Source organism: Mugil cephalus, chromosome 6, assembly GCF_022458985.1.
Source record: "Mugil cephalus isolate CIBA_MC_2020 chromosome 6, CIBA_Mcephalus_1.1, whole genome shotgun sequence".
Taxonomy (NCBI): Eukaryota; Metazoa; Chordata; class Actinopteri; order Mugiliformes; family Mugilidae; genus Mugil; species Mugil cephalus.
This window is the reverse complement of record NC_061775.1, coordinates 1,463,673-1,480,118: the sequence shown is the minus strand read 5'-3', so window position 1 is coordinate 1,480,118 and position 16,446 is coordinate 1,463,673.

The window sequence follows — 16,446 nt, the reverse complement described above, 5'->3', positions numbered from 1 at the left end:
CAGTGTGTACTTATATTGCATTTTAACTTGTGGTTCCATCTAGCTTGGCTTACCTGCTAGAAACCGTAGTGCAGTGTTTCCGCTCGGACGTCTTTCAGTGAAAGCACTGCCACTTCTAACATGTCCACCTCCTGGTATATAATGTGAAAAGTACACATAGTGGTGATACGGGACAGAACACAGATTAAATTGTCCAGTGCAAAAGTGGTATCAGTGTACAATAGCCACACTGATACCAGGTAGTGTTGCCAACACCATTGGTTCAAAAGTATAACCAACGTCCATTTCATCCTCGTCCATTTCCAAATGCATTCAGAGGGATCTAACCAATCTACTTTAAAATGGCAACTGCCTAGCAGGCGAGCCATGTTAAATCTTTGATTTTAGCAACTTTTTAATATTTGTCTTTAGCAAAGGTGTTATTTCAGATATTGTTCAAGAACAAGAACCAATACATGTACGTTTACCCTTTAAGGAATAAAACTAAAATACAGTACAATAATTATGTTACTGTACTGTATGTAAATAGGGCCTTAGCATTACTTAGTGACAGATTATTTTTCTGGTTTTCATTTTATTACATGAATAGTGCAGCATAAATCAGTTTTCATTTTAAATTGGAACGGCCGTCTTTCCTGTGTTCCACCCCTTCAATCTTGCAGAGTCTCCTCCTTTGCATTTTTCATTCTCTTCCTGACAGTCTGCAAGTAAGGAGGCAGAAATGCAATGAAAAAGAGTCGCTCTCACAACATGTACCCCCACACCCCAAAAAGAAAGATGCCACCATGTCATTACCAAACCTCAACTCTCTCAGAGCAATCACATCCAAAGAGCATTTTCAGGAGCTCCCTCCCCAGCACAACAAGCAAGCATGGCTAATGGAAATTTAATCAGCAACAAGAGAGGGCAGCAGGCATAATGTAACAGATAATAAATAGAAGAACGATGCAAATGGTATTTATTTTAGACAGGCTGTGCTGACAAGCCTGATAATGCCTCCTCATGCAGTTTCTCCCTGAAGCTTCCTTTTGATGGCTCCGAAGTGGCGCACACCGTATTTCGCAGCCTATCATTTATGGAATACATTGTGTTATTCACAGAAATGTTTTCATTTTTTTTCAAATGTCTCTTGCCAGTGGTGCCGCACGGCAGCAGCACGGCAGTGGGCCTAAATTAATAAAGAGCAAGGTAAATTGCTGCAGTCATTACAAACCAGCAGTACTTTTCAAGCTAGAAGACTCAAGATTTTCAGCATGTGCACACATATTTAGTTAAACTTTTATCCTTTTGTGACCTTTAGTATTAACAAAATTGATACTTTAAGTCAAAAGATGAATGTTTAATAACTAGTGCCACCTAGAAAAAAACTATTCATGCGATTTTGTCAAAAACATGACCACTCACTGTAATTTCTGTGCAATTTCCACATGCTGCAATAATAAAGTTGACAACATGATTTATACTTTTCAACGTACATATGACTGTGTTAAATATTTATTCAAAGCTTTAACTTGTATCCTCTGTGACATTTACAGTTTAATTACACACATTTGGAGGTGATGCAGATGCCAAAAGTATGAATGTCATTTTTTATTTTAGTACCAAATGTTCATTGCTACCGGAGCACCCAAAATGAATATTTGATAAAGGAGCTGAAAGCAACAAGATGAGATTAAACATTCCTGACCTTGGAAACATCAGTTGACAAACCAATCTTCTTTTCCTGAGTTGAAATTTGCCCAGTTGTCATGTGTTTATAGGTTTTTTACATCCAGGATCATTCACCATATCCTTTAAGTTTAACGCCCATGACACACTGAGTCAGCTATTTTCCAGTGTCTGTGGCCATCATTTTTTTCAGTGTTTTCAGAAAGAGTTAGGTCCTTTCATACAGGAGCAGACAGCATATGTGCCAATAGGCCACTGGAAGTAGCTTTTTGCTCGATGTGAAAAGGGTGAATAACAGTCTTCCTTTGTCATTAAAAAAAATTAAAATCACTCAATAAAAACAGTCTACATATCTAGACTGGAGCCCAAGGTGTGATATTTTCACATCTCTGCTAAGAGCCCAAAAGTGGTACATCCGCATGCATTCTCGGGCTCCTGCAGTACAGTAAGGATATGCCTGACTACCCCTGCTTACGCCTGAATATCTGAGAAATGTGTGGCCGTATGCGGGGCTGGATACGGGTCTTTTCATGCAGTCGGTTTCTCTTGCCTTTACTGCTTCATTGAGTTTTCAAGGTGCATCCAACACACCCAAACCAATCGTTCGGTCAATGGTGTAAATCCAAAGCCAGGAATGCCCATATGAACAAAAACAAAACAATAACTGTATTAAAATCAACAAATTAAGCCCAAACTCTGACAATTTGAGGCACAGTTATTGGCAGAAATGTTGGATTAAACTGATTCGTCAACTTGGTAAACTATTTTCAAACTGCATCAAGTTACATATTAAATTGAGGTTATCATGAGCTGTTGATCATGCAAAGGTGTGAAAAGGCCAGATATCCAACTCTTAAAATTTTGCACCAAAGCCAAGTTTTATTCAATGTTGCATTAAAAATTATTTTGCAGTCTTGCACTGCTGTTAGATTAGGAGGAGACAAAGAATTCAAATCATTTATAATAAGGACATATAAAATATCTTTAAAAGAATCAGAGGTGTAGATATCTTTAAAAACAGTTATACGAGTGCAAATAATATGCAAAAATCAAAGGAGGAAATTATTTTTGAAATAACTCACAACAGATTGTTTTAAGTTTTGGTGAAACCAAAGGTAGCAACATCACCAAAAAGTCAAAAGAAAAACATAGAATATCTCAAAATGGGCTGATTTTTTACAGCCCCAGCTCCTCTTGTTCTGCTTCCATTCATTTAATTTTTTTAAGTGATTGACAGATGTTATGTCACGTCCCCATCATTCACTTATCATTTGGGCTAAATCCAGTCAGCCCTCAGGCCGCTGGTCATTGGTCAAATGTGCTGCTGGTGCCAGAGTGGGAGGAGGGTGAAGGTTCAGCTATGGCAGTGTTAGCATGAATGAGGTGGATTACTTGATTTCTAATCCATTTTCCTCAAAGTCTTTGGGGGAAAGTTGTAAGTTAACAGACTGCGATCACATCGGCCAAATGATGTTCAAATAAGTCAAAGTGTGTTTTCACACAAAGTCAAGTTTTGTGTTTCTTGGTTTGAAAGAAAGGACTGGCTAGTAAGTTAGATCAGATGGTTGTCGTCAGTGATGCTGGCCTCAATGGGATACGGGAGGTCGGGGTTCAAGTCCTGTTCAGGACAGAATATGATATTTTTCCATAGTGCACTATCGATTGCCATACATCCAGTAGATGAGAATTCTCAACTAAACCTGCATAACATGAGGGTTTTTAATATTCATCAGTAATTGCACATTTTTTATTTCATGTATTTTAGATAAAACCCTAACTGAGTGTTAATTCAATTATTGCCCTCAATAAATTTCATCTCATCTTCTACTGCTTATCCTCAGTAGGGTCGTGGGGGTTGCTGGAGCCTATCCCAGCTGTCACTGGGCGAGAGGTGGGGTACACAATGGACAGGTTGCCAGTCTATCGCAGTACCAACACAGAGACAATTTGGACTCACACCAAGGGTCAATTTAGAGTCAAAAGTCAACCTAACAAGCATGTCTTTGGAGATGGGAGGAAACCAGAGTACCCAGAGAAAACCCACACGGACACAGGGAGAAAATTTTCTTACATTTGAGTCTTGTCATTAAGGGGTGATGGTGGGTATTGTATGTGATGTTTTTTTGCTGCTGTGTTAACTATTCAGTATGACATTACATTGGTAGGTGGGGCAACAAGGTAGTGAGTTGTGCTAATTCAAGTAGAAAAGGCAGAGCGTTCAGTGAAGTGTAGTGACAGTGAGTGTTGTGTCACCACATAGGGGCAGTTAGTGAAGGTGTATGAGTCAGGAGGCTGGTTTACAGTCTTGACATGTTTGTCCTGACACTCACATGATAACACATGATAGACCGCACGTGTTACATTTGTACTGTCAATAACAGTACAAATTGTCTCAAGACAAAATCCAACATGAAAAGCACAAAGGTGTCAGAAAGAAAAAAATATATATTTTAGGAAGAAAACTTGAGCAGAACCCAGCTTGTATGGAGGGATCCATCTGCTTGAGTCCAGCCAAGTAGAGACAGAAAGAGAGACATAAGAGCAGCAGGATAAATGAAATAAATATACATCATATGTCATGTATACATATTTCTGAATAAAGCCTGTATGTGGAGGGAGGGAAGAAGACATGAGACAGGGACACACAGCTATTAACATACTCAACAGTAATACCACAGAAATACATGAGTTGTAACAGAGAAGAAATAGATAAGAAATTAGAGGATATGAGCTCAGCAGACTAGGTTTATAGCAGCATAACTAAGGGATGGTTCAGTCCAGCCCTAGTTGTAAGCTTTATCAAAAAGGAAAGTCTCAATCCTAACCTTAGAAGTATGTCTCTGGCTCCCAAACCGGGAGCTGGTTCTACAGGAGAGGAGTCTAATAGCTGAAGGCTCTACCACCCATATTTCTTTTTGAAACTCCAGGAACTACAAATATGTTTGCACTTTGAAAGTGAAGTGATCACTTCAATTTCAAAGTGAAATGTTGGATGATATGGTACAATGACAATATAAGATGGAGCTAGGCTTTTAATGGCCTTGTATGTAAGGAGAAGGATTTTAAATTCTATTATGGATTTTACAGAGAACCAATGAAGGAAGATAAAACTGGAGTAATATGAGTAATATTGCTAATTCCTCTCAGTGCTGCAAGGTATTTTTCAAGAGCCATTTCTACAGCCAGACAGTAATGAATTACAGTAATCCAGCCTGGAAGACATAAATGCATGAACTAGTTTTTCAGCATCACTCTGGGTATTATCTAGGGTATACTCATATCCATCAACGATGTACTCACATGTAGGATTTGCTCCTCAGTGTTCTTGGTCACTAGATCCTCACAACAAGGCTGTCCTTTAAGCCCTTTGCTTTTTGTGCTGTCGATCGAACCACTGGCCTAAATGATTCGATAATCCGATATTATTAGACCTATATCCATTGACAATACGCAGCAACATCTAGGACTTTACGCAGATGATATTTGAGCTTTTGTGGAACACTCATCACAATTTGTTCCCCAAATTGTATCTGTGATTGAGGACCTTGGGGATCTCTCAGGGCTGGAGATCAACTTATCTGCCTTTTTACTGTTGAATGAAGCTTGCAGAGTTCCCAGTAGTGCAGCAATTGAGATATTTTCATCCTTAAGCAAAATAACCAATATAATTAGAATGGTGCATTAAATAAGGTTATGAATGACATAGACAAATGGTCATCCATCGCAAATTCACTTCAGGGTCTTATATCAATTATTAATGTAGCGCCTTTAACCTTAACAGAAGAAAGCAAGCCACATTTCCCCTAGGTTCAGAAAGCTGGACTTTGACTGGAAGTTGAACTGTGATCTTTTATTGTCTCACAACCAGTTACTATTTTGCAGAGCATGGAATTAGAAAAACACAAATTAGAGCTCTTTCATGAAATAAAAATTTTATATTAAATTTTATATTTAAATTTAAATTTTATATATTATTATATATATATATATATATATATTACTAATTTTAGGTCACGTATCTCCTGTTGTGGAATTAACACATCACCTACTTTTATTGTGATGCCCCACTAGATGTATTCCACAAATTAACACTGTGTATAAAAAATAAGGACACTGCTTCAACTTATGGAAAAGTGTCATATGTTTTAACATTTTGTCTCAAACAACAGGTTGGATCATCACACTCTTCATGATCGCATGCCGGTAAATGTCTCATGACCCCCACAAGCAGCAGCAGGAGCGCGCAGCAGCACAACAACAAAACTGCTATCTGTTTTCATTATCGGTGGTAAAACCGATAATGATATGATTACATTACATTACATTATGATTACAAAAATAGGCTAATATCGGCCGATATTATCGGTTGGCTGATATTATCGGTTGGCTGATATTATCGGAAGTCCCAATTTAAAACATTACAAAACATTTCTTTAACTCCAATTGGTTTTACGAAAGTATCTCAATAAGCAACATGTTCAAATGAGCTAACACCAACAAGTTAATAACAAGGCTTAGCCTCTTAGGAAGTAGCAATGCTCTTACCGGAGTCTAACAGAGGACTTACATAGTTGAGGCAGCTCCACCCTGTCTCTCATCAACTCACAAGGCTCTCTCCTAATAACAAGAAATTTATCAATACACTACGCAGGGATTAATGACTGATTTATGAGGTTTATGTCAAGTTTCATACCCAGGTTCGTCAGCTTGCTCAACGAACAGCACTCAGCTTGCTCGACAAATGTCACTCACAGTCTCAGGATGGGCACACGCCATGTAGTTGCGACCATGAATACAGGGCTGTGCGCCATCTTGTGGTGGGGCACAGTAAACTTTCTCTTAAATAACAAATGGGTCCGGTACCCATGTGGGTTACACCCTCATGAGCTGGTCTCTGGTTCATATGGGGGCTATCATAGTTACTAATGGTGCCTAGTGCTTAGTTAAAGCTTTGTAAAACACTCTGGACTAAAGACATTAAAAGTTTCCCCAACTGGATGTAGGGACAGGGGGTTGTGGTGACCTTTCTAACCTCCGAGTGGAGTCATTTGTTTCCATCTGTCACAGTTTCACTTTCAGTTTGTTTGTCAGACCTTTCAGATATCCAAGTTCAGTTTGGCTCAGCACCGTTGAGAACCTCCACAGCTCCTCCACGTGCAGAGTTCTCCCCCTCATCGGTTTCATTTGTCATGTTCAGTTCCTTTCCATTTGCCATATCCGTGTCATATGTCATATCCAGTTTGTTGGTCACATCCGTTTCGTTTGTCATGTCCAGTTGATTGTTCACATCCGTTTGTGTACTATCCTCTCCTGCAGAGGGCCCCTCAACCATGACCTCAGGCTTATCCTTCTATCAACTCAGGAGGTGTTTCAACAGGTTCAGCCAGGGGATCGCTGTCGCAAAGACCATCCCGAGGGTGGGAGGTAAAGGGACCCGATGGCATGGCCAGCAAGTCTCCATCTTCTGGATTTGCATCAGGTTGATCCCTCCTCAAAATTTAACACACCTGCGTGAACTTTTCTTCAGGAGCAAAAGAGAACTGGGCAGGATAGATGAACATGTCGTCCTCAGATTTGGAGAGTTCCTCTAAGAGTTAAGGGTGACTCTGTCTAGTTCTTGGCCCACGGACCTTGTACATAGTGGACTCCCACTTGTTCGCAAGCTTGTGTTTACTCCAGAACTCCAGAACCTCAGATTTTCCACTAACACTTGATCTCCTTTCTCCAGTGTTGACTCTCGCACTACCTTGTTGAACCGGTGTTTGTTTTGGTCAGCAACCTTTTAAGTAAGTCACATCATCTCCTGATTGACATGCTCTGTAGAAAAGACCATTTCTCATGTCCAACCTTTTCCTTTTCTTGAGCATCAGCTTGAGCTCTAGGGAGTCAGGAATGAGGTTGGTCTCATCTCCGCCCTCCAATACTTGGACACTTGCCTAACAGTCAGGTGGGATCTTTGATGTTCTCTGTTCTTCCAGACTGAAGGTAGGTATGGTAGAACCTAACAAATCATTGTTTCCATAGGTGGAACTCTGGAAGAAGAGTGAGAGTCTCAGGCCATTCTCTCTCAGCTGCTGGAGGACATGCCTAAGCTGGATTCCGTGCTCCTCTAACATGATGGAAAACACAATGATGTCATCTATAAACACAGATACTTCCTTCAGATTGATGCTACCGATGACACTCTCCATCAATCGGGCATGCGATTGAATTCGTAAAACTCCAATGGGCCCACGAAAGCGGTCTTGGCCTTATCACATTCCTCCATCTCTATTTGGCAATATCCGGATTTTAGATCTATTACTGAAAACCATCTGGAACTGGCAAAAACTGAAAAGGCTTCAAGGCTCAAGATTGGGCATTACGTATGTGTGTCTGATTGTCAGCAAATTCAATTTGCGATAGTCAATGCAAAGACAGACCTCTCCAGTTTTTGACGAACTACCACAAGTGTAAGGGGACTCTGACTCACAATAACCCTTGCATCTAGCAGTGTTTGCAAATGCTTCTGCACAGCTTCTTAGTCATTTGGGTGGATTGGTCGAGGTCTTTGCTTAAATGGTGCATCATCTTTCAACTTTATATGGTGTTTCACTCTGGTTGCATGGCCAAAATCAGTCTCATTGCAGGAAAAAACATTGCAATACTCATGGAAACTACTTGTTACTCTGTCTTTACACTCTTTTGAAAGAGGCGAGTCACCAAAGTCAGTGGTGAAGGCTGACTGGTCTGGTCCCTTGGCTGGTTTGGGAATGACAGCACAACACTTCACAGTGTCATCAGGTTTGTCTGATTTTGTCAGGTAAGTTGTCATAGATCTCTTTGGGAGTATGAAGCTCAGCAATGAGTGACGAGGCAGCACTCCACAAACATCCCACCGGGTAAGGCGGAGGTTTGAGGCTCCTCAACTATAGCACAGTCACTGGGGGTGTCAACCTTTACATACCCTTCTAAACAGACTCTTGTTTGCGCAGGTATGACCTGCTGCACCTTACCTTTTTGGAGATTCTAACCCCTGTTCCTAAGCTTGAATACACCAATAAGCTGTCTATACCCATACACAGAGGACAAGTCATTTGGGTTTTTATCAGTACCATGTTCTGCATATAAAATGTCTAGTGCATTCGTGCCAATGAGTACAGGTAAGTAGTATTTACTATGGCGGTCTGATACTGTTAGGGCTGAGGTCAAAATTTCAGGCTCAGTATCAACAAACTCTTTTTGGAACTTGAGAGTGATGGGTACATAGCCTAAATAGGCAACATTTTGACCATCTCAACGTTGCTGCGCCACGTGTCATAATCAGACTCTGAACTGGGACAGGGGATTCTCCCTGACAAGGGTCTGAGTCGGGTGTTACTGTGATAGTGGAGAGGAAGATCACTGTTCTTGGTGACATGCTCAACCACTACTTTTTGTATCTCTGGAGTGGAGAGTTGCTCAGAAGGTAAGTATTGGGTCCTAGATGGGGATGTCACCACTACACCTACCTCAAGTGGTGGTGAATCACGTTCATAAGAGTGGGTCCGAGGGTGTGTTGAGATTCCTCTTTAATTCTTGATGCATCTAGTTCAGTTGTCCTAGGTTTGGTGGATTCTTGTATCCTAGCTAGTTCATCTAGCAAAACCTTTTCAAAATCTGCTCCGCTTAGCTGAGCAACATCCTTCAGTTCACTTAAGTAAGTCTGAGTTACGGTGGAACCTCTGTCTGCTGTGTACAGTTCAGACAGGAGCTGAATGTGATAAACAATGTTTGGATTACTGGTAGGTCTATTAAGAGGTAAGGAATCTTTAAGGTACTCAATAGCGCCACCTGAACTAGGTGCTGGGCGGTATACTGGTTCATACCGAATACCAGTATTTTTTTTCCGTCATATTATGAATTTTTAATAAACCTGGTATACCGGTGTATTTGACTACACAGCGCTTGGAACGCTGCGCCGTGAGACACTGTTTCCGACCACAAAATTTTGAGTGAAGCACTTCTAAACACACATGGTGCAACTCCGTCACTGTGAGACGTGGTGAAGAAGTAAATTTGGGGGCAGAACGAGAAGACCGTGGAAACATGGAAGAACTAGAAGACTAGAAGACTAGAAGTCCACATTTTGTGGGGACAGGCCCCGTTTTGGACAATCCGTCACAATCGTACGTTTTGGACAAAACTGTCCCCGAATTTAGCGTTTTATGAAGGAGAAAAAATGCTGCGCACAGACTACAGCGATAGTTATTATGGTACCCGGTCACACTGCATACATACATACCAGTTTAAACGTGTTTAAGCAGGACTCTTAAGTCTCACGCAGGATGAGACATGCACATTTCAATACGTTCACCCACTCTCACGCCACACATCACATTTCTCACGCCAAAGACACACTCGCTAAACATAGACTTAAAAAGATAATAAGTAATGTATAAGTAGACGGGTGAGGGCAGGCTTCACCATCGATCAATCAGAAAAAATCCTGGACCAATCAGCCAATCAGAAAATATCCTTAACCAATCAGAAAATATTTGTTGTTATCAGGTGAAATAAAACTGCCTTAACCACGCCTTCCACAAATGCATGAAAATGTGCACTCGTCAAAGAAGAATCTGGTAAACACGCCATCACTTAATTTATTATTATTATCATGGTTGGTTATCTTTAAACAGCCACCTCCCATGCCCAGTAAAAATCTCACTCCAAACTAAATTCAAAACTTGGGAGCCCTGGTTTAAATATGAATATATGTCAATATAAATGAAACCATAATTGTCCCTGTTTCTTCAGTTCATCTTGGTAACATTTGATGACATTTAATTATTTTTTCTCCAAGCTGTAAATGTCCCCAGATTTCATCTTAGAACATATTGAGAACTTGTAATTATTCATGAAAAATAAAAAATAAAAAAATACCATATTATACCGTGATACCATCAGAATTTTGAAAAATATCATGATATAAATTTTTGGTCATATTGCCCAGGCCCAACCTGAACTGTATTCCACTATAGCTGTGTGTTGGAATTTAGCTTTACTGCTGGTACCTTAAATAACATAAATGGGTCTGGTACCCATGTAGGTTACATTAAGATGAATATAGCTCCTAGAATAAACTTTGTTAGCTCAATGATCCCTCTGTCTCCCCCTGCCAGATACCTGAACAAACTTCACTTAATAATCGCCAAATTCATTTGAAATGGGAAATATCCATGTGTTAAATATTCAGCACAGCAGTGAAAATTACATGCTAACTTTGCAGTCCCCAATTTTACTTCTGGTCCTTTATTCTTAGACCATTGACCAACTGGTTTGGTGGAGCGGAGGTAAAGAGTGAAGGTCTCTTGGCATGCACTACAGGAAAAAATAGTATCTCCCTGCAATTTACGAAGATATCCTTTTTTCAAAAGTCTCTATTAACAAATTGTGTCCCTACTTATTGAAATCTTTCGGGCAGCTGAAAAATTTGGTAATATTTCCTGCTGACGGTGCCTTCATTCACCTATATTTAATAATAAGAGCCTGCTTAAGGGGGCAATAAGGGGTGGAACTCCATAACTTCTAGAAGAGTCATTGGTGACCTGGACAAACTGGAATCTGTCTGATAGGATTCAAACTAGAAATCTGGGGTTGTTCTCATTTTCTTCGATTAATGTTGAATAATATGCTGTTCTAATATTATGGAATGTTTTTTTTTTAATAATAAGCCACCTTGTTCTTATACTCTTGTGGCCTACAGTGACCAGGCCATTGGCACAATTGTACTCTCATGGGAAGACACATAGTCTTGTAAGAATTCATATAGAGTAAAGGTCTCAGCACAGAACACTATGAGGGCATCCAGTGTTCATGATAAATGACTTTTTTAGTTAAAAAGTCTATGATCTACTTACAAAGGGAGAGGGGAAATCATTATTTGGGACTGGTTGTATTTTTACAATACATTCACATATGAAATGGTTTTATTGTGTAAGTGGTATCTACATGTCTCTGCATACGTAGGTCCAGCAGTTATTCCGTCTTTCAGCCCAAGTGTACCTGTGTCAGCCTGTCATTAGCACTAATATAGCTGTCACTGCAGAATGCTTTCCTGCACTTGAGTACTGCTGTATTGGTTGTGCAAGCCCCTCTCTTAAGCTTCTTGTTTTTCCTCAGCTGCTCCTATCAGGCCGATACCTTGCTGTCAGTGCAACTGTCCAGCTGTACAGCGAAGCATCCCTGCTGTGGCATCCCTAATCAAGTCTTGTTTTGGTCTTCAACAGCTAGCAGTTGGACTTTGCTGAATAGCTTCAGAACTGTCGATACTGTCACACACTTCCACAAACAGGCTGCTCATGACAGGAAGTCATTAGATGAAGCCTAGCGCTACATGCATACAGCTTCCATGCTTCATATAATATCATTTTACACAGTAAAAGCACTGCTAGAGCCACATGAAATTGAAAAACATAACAAACATCAAAAATACATAATGATTTTAGGTGTGTTGTGTACTTTCACAGCACTCTCCACAAAATGGAAGCATTCATTTAGCAACAGCTTCCAGCTCTATGCAGATATAGATTTCTTCAACACGATGAATAATCTCTCATCAGATTTAAAAAAACAAAAAAACAAAAAACAAAAAAAACTCTTTTTGCTTTGTCTGAAGTTGAAGCTAGTGAGCATATTGGTCTGGGAACAAAGATGACAGAGAGGGAAACTGCTGCACGATGTCCTGCTGAGATAACACAAGTTTCCCTGCCATGATTTTTTTTCTTCTTTCATAACAGCAACGCGGCAAAAACAAAACAACCACAGGGCCGTATTGTCTCCGACAGACAAATGCAAATGAACATATGAAACAAATTCTTACATTGATCAACTAAGCTGTCACGCATCATGTGAGCTCTTTGTTCAGATGAATCTTTCAATGTCTTACTTTAAATGAATGTAAAAAAAAAAAAAAAAAGGCCAAACTACGTGGACCAGGCCTGACTCACACGAAAGCAGTGGTGATAATTGTGTTTGTTGGATGATTAAGGAGATTTCAGGAAACAACTTGTGCCTCTGAGCTTTGGTAGCTTCCTGTTGATTAAAAAGCCATCCATTTTAATGGCTTTGCTTCTCCCTTTGTTAACTAAACACATCTCTGTATAAGAAAATGGCACCCAAATGAATGGTACTATATTAAAGGGGAAATAGCAGCTCAAAGTGGTAAGACAAAGGAAGGGAAAACACATGAGTACACAGAAATGTCTGGGATATGGAGATTTGCAATCTTCTCAGTATGCCGCTCACAGTAAGTATGTTTTCCAAAACAAGTCAAAGCCAGTGTTGTATTAGCTAGAAGTTGGTTAATTCGTTTTGACAGCTATTGTGTTGTATTGTTACAACAGGCCTTTTTTTGGTGAAATGTTTAGTTGGTTTAATTTCTTTCTGTAATACAATCCTTAAAGGCAATATTCACTAGCAGTGTCGAGAGTGCATTTCTGTGCTGTAATTCTGCTATTTTTAATTTACTGAAGGCTTGACTATCCAGAAAATGTTGCTGTTCATGAATTTTTTATTTCTTTAAATAGGAATAGGTGCTGTTGCTTTTGCTTTTGTGAGATGTACCGCAGCACTTCATCCCCTCCATGTTAGACATGTCATTAATCATGTCAGTACTTCTAACTGGTTTTAGACACTCTTCGTCAACATTCATAGTCATACTCGTAAAATAAACACATTATTATTGAGTAACATATACATGACAAAATGACGTAATCAAATGCACATTTTTAATTGCTATCTATTAATTGTTAAATAATATCATTTTTTATTTTCATATTCATATTTTTCAAAGAAAATATGACAAAATACTTGGACATACTGGCCTTGAAAGCTATGTCTGTTTGTTTTATTCTAGCGAAGCTACAGACATGCCAGCCCTTTCTGAACAAATCCATTATCTGCTCTTATCAGATAAAGACCACAAAATGGCTCTCTCAACATAAGAGCTGTCCTTGTGACTTCCTGAATATCCAGGAAAACTATTTGATATACAGATGTAAAAGAAGGTGAGGTGTGCAAATGGAATGTTTGATCTGAAAGATCCAAAAACAGAATCTCTCTCTTTTTTTTTTCTTTTTTTTTTGTGCGGTAATATAAATGTAAATGTGGCATTTGGCAGGCTAATTTTGTGGGTGACAATAATGATGTTGTTTTAACCGCTGATATTTGTGTTGGATTATGATTTACTCCACAACTACACCTACCACTTGAAACGCTCTTGAGGAGGTGCTTGTGGTATTTTCACAGCTTTGATCAGTGGTGTATTTTATCTTAACATGAAGCCTGGAAATAAGGGAAACAACCAAACAACAACCTCCGAGGCTAAAAATGAAGCCATAACTACTGTGTTTGAGATGTGAAGGACATCACAGAGATGGCCAACTGTGATGCCCTTCACATCTCCAAAACCAGACTTACTCCTGCCCTGCCAACAATCCTTTAGTCCAAAGTGCAGAATTGCTGTTCCCACTGAGTACAATACTGTTATAAGTAACAATGAGTTAAAAATATATTCTACAGTGGCCCTCAGTGGAAAGAATTCTGACACCTATGCCTTAAATGATCACTTGAGACTGACTGTAAAAGCCAGTCCCTGTAGACCTCTATTTTATGGTAAATGGTCTTCTATTTATATAGCACTTTTCTACTTGTTGTTATTCAAAGAGCTTTATAGTCACAATGTCACATTTATGCACTCATTCCCACAAGCACACAAACATTCACACACAAGTTCTATGCACTGGAAGCATATTGGTGTTCAGTGTCTTGCTCGAGAAAGCTGTTTTGTATTTTAGGTGGGTGGCTAGGTTGCTAGCTGTCTGCCTTGGTGTCATGACGGAGGCACCAACAAGCCTTTAAAGGCTGGAAGCCATCGCAATGAGCTTCAAAACCACTCTTCAGTATACTTATGCTTGATATCATGGAGGGTTTATCCATGCTGACTAGCAGTCCATGAAAACCACTAGTCTGGCTCTGTCCAGCAGCAACAAAATATACCTATCAGCATGGCTAAAGGTCATTAATTAAAACATTATCATAAAAATGTTACACGCCATTTGTTTTTCATGGGATTACAAGGCTACTCATCCAATAAATAACAAAGTAAATGTGTTAATTTAGTAAGCTTTACAGTTGTTGGCACATTGTTTCAAATTGTTACACAGTTGGATTCCACTTTCCGTAATAAGATAACCAGGTGCCAGTTAAATCTTTATATTTAAAGACAGATATGACAGTTTTGAACTCAAATCTTGAAACAAATGATGGAAATATTCCTAAAAATTGTGCATTAAAAATTATTTTAGAATTTTTTATGCAAGAAATTCAGACCCAAAGCTAAAATGGACACGTTATAGTTGCTTTTTAAATGATCCTGCAAATGTCATGCTATAAATCTCTTTTCATCTTGAAGCTCAGTGTTTTTCAAACACACCGACTCCACTCTGTTTTGTTTCTCTTTGTTAAAGCGGATTGCTTTTCTGAGAATGCTAACAGGCGTTTTGTGGGCAGCATTTGATCCTGTGGAAAGTGTGCAGAGCTAAAAGGTTCGTTGCTACCTTTACGGAGATAGAATGATCCCTCGTGGGAATAGTGTGTCCTCCCCCTCTGTTGCTTCCATATCAGAACTCAGCAACAGAAAAACAAGGTGATTAGAGAAGCAACCATACAAACTGTGTGGTTTACCTCCAGACGCTTTTATACGAGTTGTAACACTGTGCCATCTCCAACACGTACATTTGCTATCTTTGTCACACAACTTGAAATTTCCCAGTAATTACAGGTGTTTCTCATTACGAGGTGTTCGAATCAAGGTTATTTTCTCTTTGCGCTGGCGGATGTTTAAAGATAAAGAATCATTTAATTACTTTGAAGCTTTCATGCAAGGTCTGCGTGGGCAAGCTTGTGTTTTTAACTTTTTACCTGTACATATGGATTGTCCATGTGAAATGTTAATAGCATCCATGTCTCACAAAACTGAGAGCACTTTTCAACAAGCACATCTCGCCGTTGCAAATTAGGCACGGTGAATTACAGATCAAACTATCTCTTTTCTGATCTCTGCCCAGGAAACAAACTGCCACTGTTTCATGTTTTGATCTATCCTCTTAAGATAGACTGATAACACAGAGACACGGCTGAAATATAAGAAGATACCACAGCAACTGAGGGTGTAAAACTCCCTCAGAACACCTCCCCAACCCCCAAAGTTCATATCTTCAGCATCACCGCATCAAGTGTCTTTGCTGAAATGTCACAGATATGACAGGTGATAATTTACAATGGCAGCTTCAGGGTAGAGGACGGAGTGTTGGCACAATCTCCATCCATTACATCCCAGTATGTGTGCATCTCTTTATGGCATAGATAAGCAAGCGGTTGTTGGTTTTAGTGCTGTCTTGTTGCATTGCGTGCATCTCATCTCTGCTTGACGGCCTGTTATGAACTCTCCTCAAACACGTCATTGACAAGTGTCTTCAGCTGCCTTGTGTCTCCTTGAAGTGAGGATAAATTACTGTGTCCGCTTGAAAGCGTAACAATATAAATGATTTATGCCACCCAAAAGTCCTCTCACAGATTCATGAACTGCTGCATATATAGCTGTAGCTGGCATTAAATGCATAAACAGATGAGCTAACGCTGTGAAGCTCACTGTGAGACCATGCGTGAATGCACCTGCCTGTCGAGGGGATGAAGAGCTCTTTCTGGCATAAAGGTTGTGAAGTTTCTGTGGCCAGAGGTTATACACTATGTGGTCAT